At 38.3% G+C, this 11850-nt stretch overlaps 1 long non-coding RNA gene across 1 annotated transcript in view; it reads left to right on the top strand.

The window, feature by feature from the left end:
- The window catches only part of LOC137470928 (uncharacterized), a 29050-nt gene extending 20301 nt beyond the window's left edge, over positions 1-8749 (top strand). The window contains exons 2-3 of the long non-coding RNA XR_010997314.1: positions 7949-8090; positions 8436-8749. This is a non-coding gene — a long non-coding RNA (uncharacterized lncRNA). The remainder of the gene's footprint in view (positions 1-7948; positions 8091-8435) is intronic.
- The last annotated feature ends 3101 nt before the right edge of the window (positions 8750-11850 follow it).

Genomic DNA, 11850 nt, shown 5'->3' on the forward strand with positions numbered 1-11850 from the left:
TAGAGGCCTCTAAACAAAAGGCCTAATTTTCATGTGTTCTGAGCATAAGTAGCTTCAGAGGGCCTCTGAGCTGGGAAGGGACCTCTGGAGATCACCTACAGCATGACCCCTACTCAGACTAAGGTCAACAAGAACAGGTTGCTCAAGACCATGTCAAGCTGGATTTTTAATATCTCAAAGGATAGCCACTCTTCCTGGGTTTCTTCCAGTGTTTGACAACCCTCACACTATTCCTTATTTCTTGGAATTTCATGTATCTCGGTTTATGCCAATCGACAGCCCTGTCAATGGGCACTATTTGGACTTGGAACTATTGAATACAAACCTTACCAGTAAAGACCTGCTGCTTTACATGTGACAGCCCTTCTTGTGGCCCTTCACATTGCCTGCTAGATGCAGCTTGAGATGGGCTTTGGTTTCCCTAAGCACACCTCTGAGTGCTTGGACAGTGTCTCTATATTTCTCCTGGGTACCCTGCTCCCACCTCGGGTACCCTTCCTTTCTACAAGGCCAGGGCCCTGTCTCAGCATCCCAAGTCAGGAGGAGGATAGGTGGGGGGCATCAGGGCAGCCTCAGCCCCTTGCACCAGGCACCTCCCTGGGGAAAAGGATGGGATGAAACTGAGATGGGATGTGAACATTTGGGTGAGGGTCAGGATCACACCCACTGCAGGAAACCAGGGTCAGACAGTAGTTCAGAAGTAAAAATTCTTCCCTTTAATAGTTTTTCTTTTTTATACTTTATATTTCAGACAAAGTAACTTTACAAATTTAGCAAAACACATGAATGTTTGTCAACCATATCTGTATTAAATGCCAAAAAACCATCCACTCATCTATACAAAGTAGATCGAGGAAGTATTTTTTACCTATTACACACTTGTAACTATCTTAATGTATCTTACCCTTTTCAACCTGATTCTGATATTACCAAATAAATTTGCCTTTCCAGAGCAGAAATTTACTCTATTTTTAATTCTAAATTGTAATGTACTTAAAAAAAATCCAAGGTATTAATAACAGTACTTTGATATGGATTTTTCAAAATATATGATCCTGGCAAAGCCCATGGAATCCCTTTTAAATAAGCTCAAATACTAATCAGTGTATACAGTCTGTAAATCTCATGATCTTCCACTTTAAATTGTTGTAAATAATTTTGGTTTCCAATGTACATTCTACAAAAAGGCAATACATCAAGAACCAACTCTTTTTTTAAAAAAATTGTTAAATACATACCTCAAACTGAGTCTAACCTGGATTCCTTCAATTCTGTTAAAGCCATGGATTTCAGAAAGGCTTTGTCAGAAATAAAATGGGGATTGAGAATGTGGATAAAGCAGCTTTCAGATGAAGGGCCATATACTTAGCTTCATTTTAGCTTTACTTTAACTTAGCTTTATATGTATCTCTGATCTCTCCTTGTGAAGAAAAAGGGTCCTGTGTGTATTTCATCAAAAAATCAGTAACAGTATTATTACTTCTGTTAAAATATAGGTAGAGCTGAATGATAATTGCAATGCTTATGAGGATTTCCTATTCAAATTAATATAATGGAGTTTGCGTGAAAGTTCTGTGGAGAGGACCAGTTGCACATCCTGGATTACATATGGAAGAATGTGACAAAATAGAAATAACCCGAACAATCTCATCTGGACATCAAATCTTTGTGTAGGTTATCTTTTTTACCTAGTCCTATTTTTCATGAGGTAGTCCAGAATACAGAGTGGAAAACCTAAAAGCTCATATAGATAAGTGGAAGACCTCAGTGAAAAGTGCTCAGATTTGTGGGCTTATATTTCCAGACCAGAGGTGAAAATAGTGGACTTCCCATTTAGCACAATGGATTTGGTAATACAAACTTTGGGACCATGCCTTCCCCCCAACTTTTTACTTTACATTTCAGTCACACCTGTCACATGACTTCTCCAGATGTTTAATAGATATTTAAAAGAAACAAACCGGCTTTTCTCTCTGCAATAACCCACAGAAAAAAATTAGGTCCCTGGGGAGTAATCTTCTGGTTTTCCAATATATATTATCCTGTGGCCACTTCATTGTGTAGTACTATATATTTTCCTTGGTGGTAGTGTTCCCTTTTTTCTTAATAGAACTTCAAAAAATAATGCAAATTAGGTCATGACCCTGAAGTCAAGAAATTTTTCTAGTTGGTGATTGAGCAGGCTGATTATTCAGTATGGTTTCTTTAAAGCCTTTGCAATAGAATAAGATTTTGCTTGGACCACAATTCAAAGCCATGGACATTTGTGTCAAGGCCTTCTGTAGGACATCTAAGCTTCCCAGTTTTACATGCAACACGGACCACAGCCATTTCAGTACACAGCAGCTCATTGCAAATAGTTACTGGTGAACTCAGAGCTGTGCACTTGCTCATTTACACCAGTTACTAGTCATAACTTAAGCAATCCAGCAGATTGTCCCTTACTTTTTTTTCTCCCAACCATTCAAGCTTTAGAACTTCATTACTCTAGAAGTGTCATGACATCACTGAAAGCAGAGGCCTTCCAAAAGACTGTAAAGCCTACACTGGATGAGTAATTCAGCATGAAAGTTAATTCAGCTGTTGCATGTATAAACCAAAGACTAATGCAGAAAAGTAGAGCAGACATAGGTAGCTAAGCTCAATATAAAATACTAATAGAAATAATACTTACTTTTTAATTCTGGTGTCCACATTCGCAGCGTTGAGGAACTGGCAAAGGTATAAGGAAGAGTCACAGAAACTGAGTACTGAGGGAAATGTTTTACAGTGAGAGTTAAAGAGCTCATTCTATTTAGTTCATCAAAAAGTACACCAAGAGATTAATTAATTAATCATAGTGTATAAGTACTTTCATATGAAGGACTCAGCAGTTACTGCAGGCCTTTCTTTAGCAAAGAAAGAATAAAAACATCAGAAGCTGAAAACTATTCTTAAGAAAAATCAAGTGACAAATCAAGCACAGATATTTGCTAGTGAAAGTGATTGCCCATTGAACAACCTGCCAAGAGAAGAAAAAGACTCAATCTCCTGATGTCTTCATAACATGATACCTTCTGGAAAATGTAGCTATCTCTTTGAAAAATGCAAATAAAAAAAATTTAAAAAAAAAAAGGTAAATTATTAGAACAAATTAGCTAACTCTTTATTAGATAGTTTGGTGTAACTGTGGCTTAATGACATCTGTTAATTAGTATGTGTTAGAAATGTAGGTAGGAAAAAAAAGCAGGACTAAAAGAGCAGCAGACAAAGCCAGAACACAAACTGGGAATATAGCCCACTGCCAAGGCAGTAGAGAGCTGTATGGGATAAGTGCTGATTAGAAAAGGGCTCAGACCTTCAAGGAAAGATATAATCTCACCACATTTGATATTTGTTGTACTGAAGAAAAGAAGCTTTTTTGTTGTTTTTGTTTTGTGGTTTTTTTTTTTTTTTAATAAATAGGATTTTAGCATCAACTTCTCTTTCCTTCTGACTTAAACTACTCAATGGAATCCAGATTTCTGGCTAACTGCTCAAGTCAGAGAAAGATAATATTGAGTTTTATAGGCTCAGTACAGGGAGGTGCAATTCAGAGGCCCGTGATCTGACTAGAAACTCTCATGATCTCAGTCTTTTAGTCCTTCAGTGAGTCTATGAGTTCTCTGAGTATTTGTTAATATGTCTTTCCTGTTTAATATAATATATTTGAATTAGTGGCTACAACACTTAGCATGCCACTTTTGCATTTCTAATGCTCTTTAGTGCAATTTAGCATTGAGGGCATATTAAAAGTAGTTGGAAGATGTTCATGCAGCCGAAACTGATACAGCAAAAGGTCTCCAAAGTTCATTTATTTTCCCTTCATCTTTAATTGTGCATCATCATTTCACAGGCTACTGAAGATTTTTTTTTCTTTTTACTATGTGGATGGTTCCAGAGAATTTTGCTGTACATTTGACTGGGATTGTATTGGTTATAGGATCCTTGTTCTTCTTTTAGAACTGTGCCCAGTTGAGATGTACCCTTAGACTGAACAGATCACCATTCTGTGTTCCCACTGTATTCATCTCACTTCCAGTCTCTTTAAATAGTTCATGCAGCTTGGCTGTTTTGAAGCATAACAGAATGACACTAATTCATAAAGGCAGAGTTCATTGGATAATATTTCTACAATTTATTTGATTATTTGTTTGGGTTTGTGCATTAAAGTATTTGACAAATCATTCATGACAAGACTTGACAAACTGTAAAACTCACCAAACACTGGTGTTTGCTTTGCAAAACATTGTTTTATATATCAATTTAGTACCTGTACTGAAATGCACAGCCAGGGATTTCCATGGAATAAGTAGCACACATCAAAAGATTCCTGTTACTACTTCTCACCCACAATGCAGATACAGCAAAAATTTGACTGAAGTAACATTGCTGGTTTAGAAAACTTAGAAGAGGGCTTTTCTTGCACTTTGCAGTACTTATGGTTACAGCTGCACAGGACAGGATCAGTCTTTTTCCTATATTTCAGGTGATTCGAACTCAGATTCATTATATTAATCAATTCTGCATGCTGCTCTAACCAGATGACTGTACGTATTCTAGTGGTTTGTCACCAAAGCCTCTGAACTTCCAAGTCACATTTGTTCTCTCTTGTTCCAAAAAGACATATTTTTAAACAGACAGCTCTTCCAGCTTAACCTTGGTTCTGACTGTCAGGTGTGTCCTTTGGGGACTCTTGACTCATAGTCCACTGTAAGAGTTTGCAGCCAAATGTTAGTGTCCTACACCTGTGCAAGGCTCTTCCTTCCTTGGCAGAGCCAAAAGCCAAAATAAATCCATGTTAGCTATTCTGTTCATAGGGTTAACAGGAAAATTTTGAGTCTCTCAGTAACAATTGTAGTGACTCTTCAAGGCTAGAGAGAGGAGATACAGATTTATTTCTATGCCAGTAATGTGAATAAATAGAATGGACTAAATTCAAGGCTCAAAGGGGTTGAAAAAGAAAATACGATTTAAATTTTAAAACAGCTCTTGAAATTATCCAGAGTGGAATGTTCCCATGATTCTTAACCAAAAATACAGAAGTAATGAGGGTGATAATAATATGGTTTCCCACTTCTATCCTTCTGCAGTGATGACTTTCACATCACTGATAGCGATGCTAGTAAAGGAGTTGCATGACTGAATCCTGCAATTACATCGTTTAAGCAGTGTTAACTTTTATAATATTTTTCTCCCATAATCTTTAATGGAATATAGATTATAGTTAACTCATGCAAATCTATGACTATCAATAGATAGAGTCTGGCACAGTAGATATCTATTTCAGTTATGCTTTAGACTGCATTGCATAACAGTATCCACAGTCTTTTGTTACTTGTATCATCCTTGCTGTTATGTTACATCTTTCACACTATTCATATTCACATCTTGTACAATCTGAAATACACCAGAGTCCTGTATATCTTCCACAGCCAACATGCAGCTTAGTATTATTAAACTGATTTGCTGGAGTGTTTGATTCATGCATATAGAAGGCATTCTGTGAGATCTCTGAAGATGGGATTTCCAGTCCTTAGAGAATTTTGAATTTGTTTTCAGTGATTTCAGATAGTTCACTGGGATTATCTAAATATTCTGTATCTTTCAGACAAATCAGAACTTCAACTACTGAAAATAAAATAAACACTGATTTAATTCAATATCAATTTGGTTTAATAATATATACAATGTACATGTAAAGTATTTAAGAGTGAAGACATTGGACTACATTTTGACTCTATCAAAAACAAGACAGTTTGAGTCCATCACAACTTTGCTGTTTCCTTTTTCTTCAAAATGAAATTTCAAAAATTTTCAAAAAAAAGACTGAGCTGTGGAATATGGTTGACATTTTCTGGTTATTCAACCAGAGCTCTTCCAGAGTTAATCAGAGCCATCCCTTGTTAATATCCTCAGAAAGGAGCCAACAGAACAGGAAGACAATTATCATGAGGTATAACATATTAAATGGGTTTATCACAAGCAGAAACAAATATTCCTGAGTACAATACTGTATTGATTTAAAGACTGATTGGAAGGTGATGTATCAATATGTTAGGGTCTGCAAATAGAGACAGATATCTCTTGATGGTATCATATTGGTCTAGTTTGCTTAAGAGCATTGCATAGCAGCTGCTGCAGTTCAAGATTTTTTTTTTAATTTTGTGTTAAGCACTTGAAGTCCTACTTTGAAAACTCAATAGGTAAACAGGGACCTCCTGAGGCTGTACTCACCCAACTCCTCTTCTCAAGCAGGGTCACTTAGAGCAGGTTGCCTAGGACCACACACAGTTGAATTTTGAATATCTCCACAGATGGAGACTCCACAGCCTCTCTGGACAACTTGTTCCTGTGTTTGATCACCTTCATAGTAAAAGCATTGTGTTCAGTTGTGTTCAGATGGAATTCCATGTTTTAATTTGTGCACATTGGGTCTTGCCATGAGCTGTGAAAAGGGCCTAGATCACTCACCTTCAGTCCTTCCCATGATTATACACTTTGGTAAGACCCCTTCAGCCTCCTCTTCTCCTGAGAGAAGGGACTGAACAGTCCCAGCTCTCTCTGACACTCTTTATACAACAGATGCTCCAGGCCCATAGTCGTCTTTGCGAGTCTTCACTGCTTCTACCACTGGTAAAACTGCACTTTTGTTTTACATATTAGTGCTACAGCAATTAGTTCAGTTAAGTTCTGACTGCGTGAGTTATGTTCTAACTTAACTAATGTATTATAAAAACTTTTTAAAATGACTTCTTTGAAGCAAATTACTAGCTAAAGCTAATCTGTGGGCAAAACATTCTGCTGACTCATGTTACTTTAGTTTATTTAAGTGCCTAAGAGGTCTACAGTTGTGCACATGGTGCATGTAGAACATTTCAAGGATTTTCGCTGGGGTCATACTGACTTCAAACTACAATTACTCATCGATCAAGTGAAAGGCTGTGTGGTGGCTTATGTTATTTGAAGGTGAGAATGATCCACATTATTCCAAGGGGCTCTTCTTTTGTGCTTTTTGTGTGTTTGTTTGTTTTGCTTTCATTATTATTGCCCAGCATTATCTGAAAAACAGTAGATCTATTCCCTGAACCAGTTTGATTTTTTTTCTTTTTTAGTTTATTACTGTGTAACATTCTTAAAAATTTACATTGGTTAAGCCCTACCTAAACTGACCAGAGAAACAGTGTTGGTGGCATCTTTCAAAAAAGAAATGCATACAGAACAGTTTTCAGAGAGAAAACAAAAAAAAAAAAAAAAAAAAAAACCAAAAAAAAAAAACCACCAAAAAAACCTCTTCCTGAAGATGAACAATCTTCAGTAAACAACCAGCCTGTATTTACATTATTCACCATTTTCACTCAAGCATTTTTTCATGTAAGATATACAAGATTTGACATTGGATAAATAACTGTGGGGAACAGACACCCCATTTACAGTGAGATTTGGAGCCATTTTATGATCTCAATAAAAGATAATTTTTGAACATGCCTTGCATAGGAAACTAGCACTACTGTTTCCATGGATTGATACATATTCTGGCTGCATTTCATTTAAGAAATAAACATGTGTTTCTTTACCACCCAAACTTTAATACATTTCAGGGAAGAATGGCTCTTTTTTTAACTGTGACTCATTCTTTGCTAATTCAATCAAGATGGAGCTGACAAAATAATGAAGATTTTGGAGGTATTTTTACCATGTTTGTCACTCCACCAAATGACAGTGCAAAGTTCCCTTGTCTGAATTTTGATCAAATACTTACCAGGAATGCTAAGCCTTTCAGAATCCCATAGTACCTGTTTCATGGCATGTGAGTTATTTGCTTTCATCTCCCCTTTACTGTATAAAAGAGGATCTGAGGCTGTAAAAACTTCAATCCAGAGATTCATGCAGCTGTACATAACTGATCCTTCCTCTCTCGTCATTGCAGCACAACATCAAACCAAACAAAATGTCTCAGAAAGCTACAGTATTTGCAATAAGGCTGTCACAGAACCCCTTTTCTGCTTTTGAAAGAAGTAGCTGAATGCCCAGCACCTGCCTCCATACTGACATTTTTCTGAAACACCGAGGTAAAAGAATCAACCATTGTCAATATCATCTCAGTGATTTTTTAGAAACAATGAAATGAAAAGCTTCAGTCTCTATCCTTGGTTCTTGAATATAGGATTAAAATAAAGGACACATGATTTTATTGATTTAATGAGGGATGGAGGCTTCAGTGGAGCATTCCTTATGATTAGAGAACAAGCCATGTTTGCAGGTCTCACAACCAGGTCTTCCCCATTTGCTTGGCTTTCCCCATTTCTTGAGAACTTCTTTACGTATTTGGCTGTTAAAATGACCCACAGAGTTCACTCCTGTGCTGCATGAAGCTTCAAATGCCTGCAGTGATTTCAGTCTGTCTCTCTCAACAGGGAAAGGAAGAAAGACTGAAGGGATTGCAGCACAGTTCTGTAAACTAAAGAGATGAAGAAGAGCAGATACAGAGAGGAAAAAAATCTTTTAAAATGTTAGCTAAAACACAGCAACAGCAACAGGAATAACACCTCCTACCTATGAAGTAGGCTGTGTGCAGAATGCATTAATCTTTGAGTATATTTTATCAGATAGGAATCCCTCCCCCCAGCTATGAACTGAGATGTAAGCTAAAGGAGTTCTCTCATAGCATTTTGTGATAGATTGTTTCACGAACAGTGAATTAATCTCCTCCCTTAGACCTTTTACCTTTGAGTTGTGCGGTTTTTTTCTTTCAGTATTCATATGATACAAAATGACATTTTCATATGGCAATCTCTCCTTGTAGCATTGCTCTTCAAGATTAGCCAGAGGGATGAAACACAAAGAACAGTGACTTCTCAGAAAAACAAAAAAAAACAAAAAAAAAAAACAAAAAAACAAAAAAAAAACAAAAAAAAAAGCCAACAAAAAGCAAAACCAAACTGAAAACTAAAATTTATACCTTATTGATTTATACCTTATTGTCGATTTGGCTGTGTCATAGCAATACTGATATTGCTATCATTACTGAGGCTTGGCACATGTAAATTTAGCACAATGGATGTAGGTTTATGTCATAAACACCCACAGTAATAGATCTATGTACATAAATACATATAAATAAACCAGATATAGAGTATTTGCTTTGCCTACAAGTTAAACTTTCTCCATTCCCTTTAGTGTTACTGACTCTGGACTCGAAAACTTAGAAAGAGCCCATGCCTGGGCATGCTGCCAGTGCATGGGCATACCAAACCCAGCCCTTCCCCTGTCCCAGTTCTGGTTTCCCCACGCTGACCTACTGTCCCTCTGCCCATCTCTATTACTCTCAGTAGGCAAGTGAGTCTGAAACCAGGGGGCAAAATAATTTCTTCCCAATTATCTTAAGCCATGCAAGATAACCTCTCTCTCAAGGGCAGATGCTAAAATATGCACAGAGTTCTGATGCCTAGACAGTTATAAAATATAGGTGTAGGGCTCTGCACATGCAGAAGAGAAATGCATCCCAAATGAAGTGCTTTTATTAAAGAAGTATAATCACTGGGATAACTAATTACGTCAATACCACATAGTTAATTAAACCCATTATAGTTACTATTCCCATGGAGAGGAGGTCAGACAAAGCAGCCGTCCCCCTGACTCTCCTGTGCTAACAAAAGAGAGAGAAATGAAATATATTAAACAATGCTTCTCATTCAGGAGTTAGCAAGACTCATTGAAAGGGCTTGAAACTAGATTTGAAGGGGGAAAAGGATAAAACCAGGCTCACTAGAGATATGCCTGGGGTCAGCACACCAGTGCTTGAGGGACAGTGTGCTAGCAAAATCCTACGGTCTGACCTCAGTGGAGGCAAGGGATGGAGGCAACGCACTGCAAAGACACAAGGATTATTGATGTGTTAAGAACCAGAGAAGTCCCTGAGAATGGTCATGGAGAAGTTAGGGTTTGTCCCTCTAAAAAGGTACTGGAAAGAATAGCCCAACTGAAAGGCACCTACAACAGTGCACACAGCATGGGCAACAAACAGGAGCTGGAAGTCATTGCACACCAGGACAGCTATGACATAGCTGCCATTGTGGAAACATGGTGGGTTGACTTGCATGACTGGAGTGTTGCAGTGGATGATTAAACTCTTCAGAAGTGTAGGCAAGGAAGGGGAGGTGATGGAGTAGCCCTGTATGTTAGGGAGAGTTTTGATTGTCTAGAGCTTAACAACAGTGATGATAGAGTAAATGTCTATGGGTAAAGAATCAGGAGGAAACCCAAAAAGACAGACATCCTGGTGGGAGTCTGCTATAGAACACCCAGCCCAGATGAAGAGGTAGGTGAAATATTCTATGAGTAGCTGGGAGAAGTCTCACAATTGCTAGCTCTTGATCCTGTGGAGGACAGCAACTTACTGGATGTCTGTTGCAAACACAACACAGTGGAGAGGAAACAGTTTAAGAGGTTTCTGGAGTGTGGAGGATAACTTCCTAACAGCTGGTGAGGGAGCCAACTAGGCATGGCTTCCGGCCTGCTGACCTGCTGGTTTTGAATAGAGAAGGACTGGTGAGCGATGTGATGGATGATTGGTGGCTATCTTGGACAAAATGATCAAAGTTTTTGTTTCTTGCACAAATAAGGAGGGCATTAGCAGAACTGCTGCCTCGGATTTCTGGAGGGCAGACTTTGGCTTGTCTAGGAGACTGGTTGAGAGAGCCCCTTGGGTGGCAGTCCTGAGGCAAAGTAGTCTAGGAATGGTGGATATTTTTCAAGAAAGGAACCCAAAAGAAATGTCTTCAAGGGCCCATAAACAACCTGACAAAGAATGACGTGCCTGTAAAGAGAGATTTGGCTGGAACTTAAGGGAAAAAGAAAGAGTTTATGAGCTTTGGAAGAAGGGGCAGGCAACTCAGGAAGACTGAAAGGATGTTATGAAGTTATTCAGGGAGTAAATTAAAAAGGCCAAAGCTCAACTGGAACTGAATCATGCTACTGTAATAAAAAATCTACTACACCCTCAGTAAGTTTGCAGATGGCACTAAATTGAGCAGGAGTGTTAATCCTCTGGAGGATGGGAGGCTCTACAGAAGGATCTGGACAGGTTGGATTGGTGAGCTGAGCCCAACTGTTTGAGGTTCAATAATAACATGAAGTGCTGAGTTCTGTATTTGGGCCGCAACACTACAAGTTTGGAGTGGCTGGAACGCTGCCCAGTGGGTGAGGCCACACCTTCAATCCTGTGTTCAGTTTTGGGGCTCTCAACAAAAAAAAAGACATTGTGAGTGTCAAATGAGGGCAGCAAAGCTGGTGGAAGGACTGGAGCACAAGTCTTATGAAGAGCTGGAGTTGTTTAGCCTGGTAAAAAGAACATTCTGGGGAGAACTTATCACTCTCTATAGCTACCTGAAAAGAGGTTGTAGCCAGGTGGGATCAGTCTCTCCTCCCAAACAAGAGAAAGGACAGGAGGAAATTACTTCAAGTTGTGAAGGTGAGGTTGAGGTTGGATATTACATAAAATTTCTTCACAGAAAGGATTGATAAGCATTAGAACACTGCTTATGCATTGGATCCCAAGGGAAGTAGTTGAGTCTCCATCCCTGGAGTTACTTAAAAGACACGTAGACATGGTCCTTACAGATACAGTTTAGTAGGGGACTTGGAGTGCTGGGTTAACAGTTGGACTCAATGATCTTAGAGGTCTTTTCCAACCTAGACAAGTCTATGATTCTTTGAAGAAAAGAAAGTTTAACAACTACAGTCACTCAACAAAGAAACTCCACAGTGGTAATTTATGTCGCACATTTGTATAGGACTTCTTCAGATGGAATGTGCTGCAGTTCCATTAGA

This window comes from Anomalospiza imberbis, chromosome 3 (assembly GCF_031753505.1).
Source record: "Anomalospiza imberbis isolate Cuckoo-Finch-1a 21T00152 chromosome 3, ASM3175350v1, whole genome shotgun sequence".
Taxonomy (NCBI): domain Eukaryota; kingdom Metazoa; phylum Chordata; class Aves; order Passeriformes; family Viduidae; genus Anomalospiza; species Anomalospiza imberbis.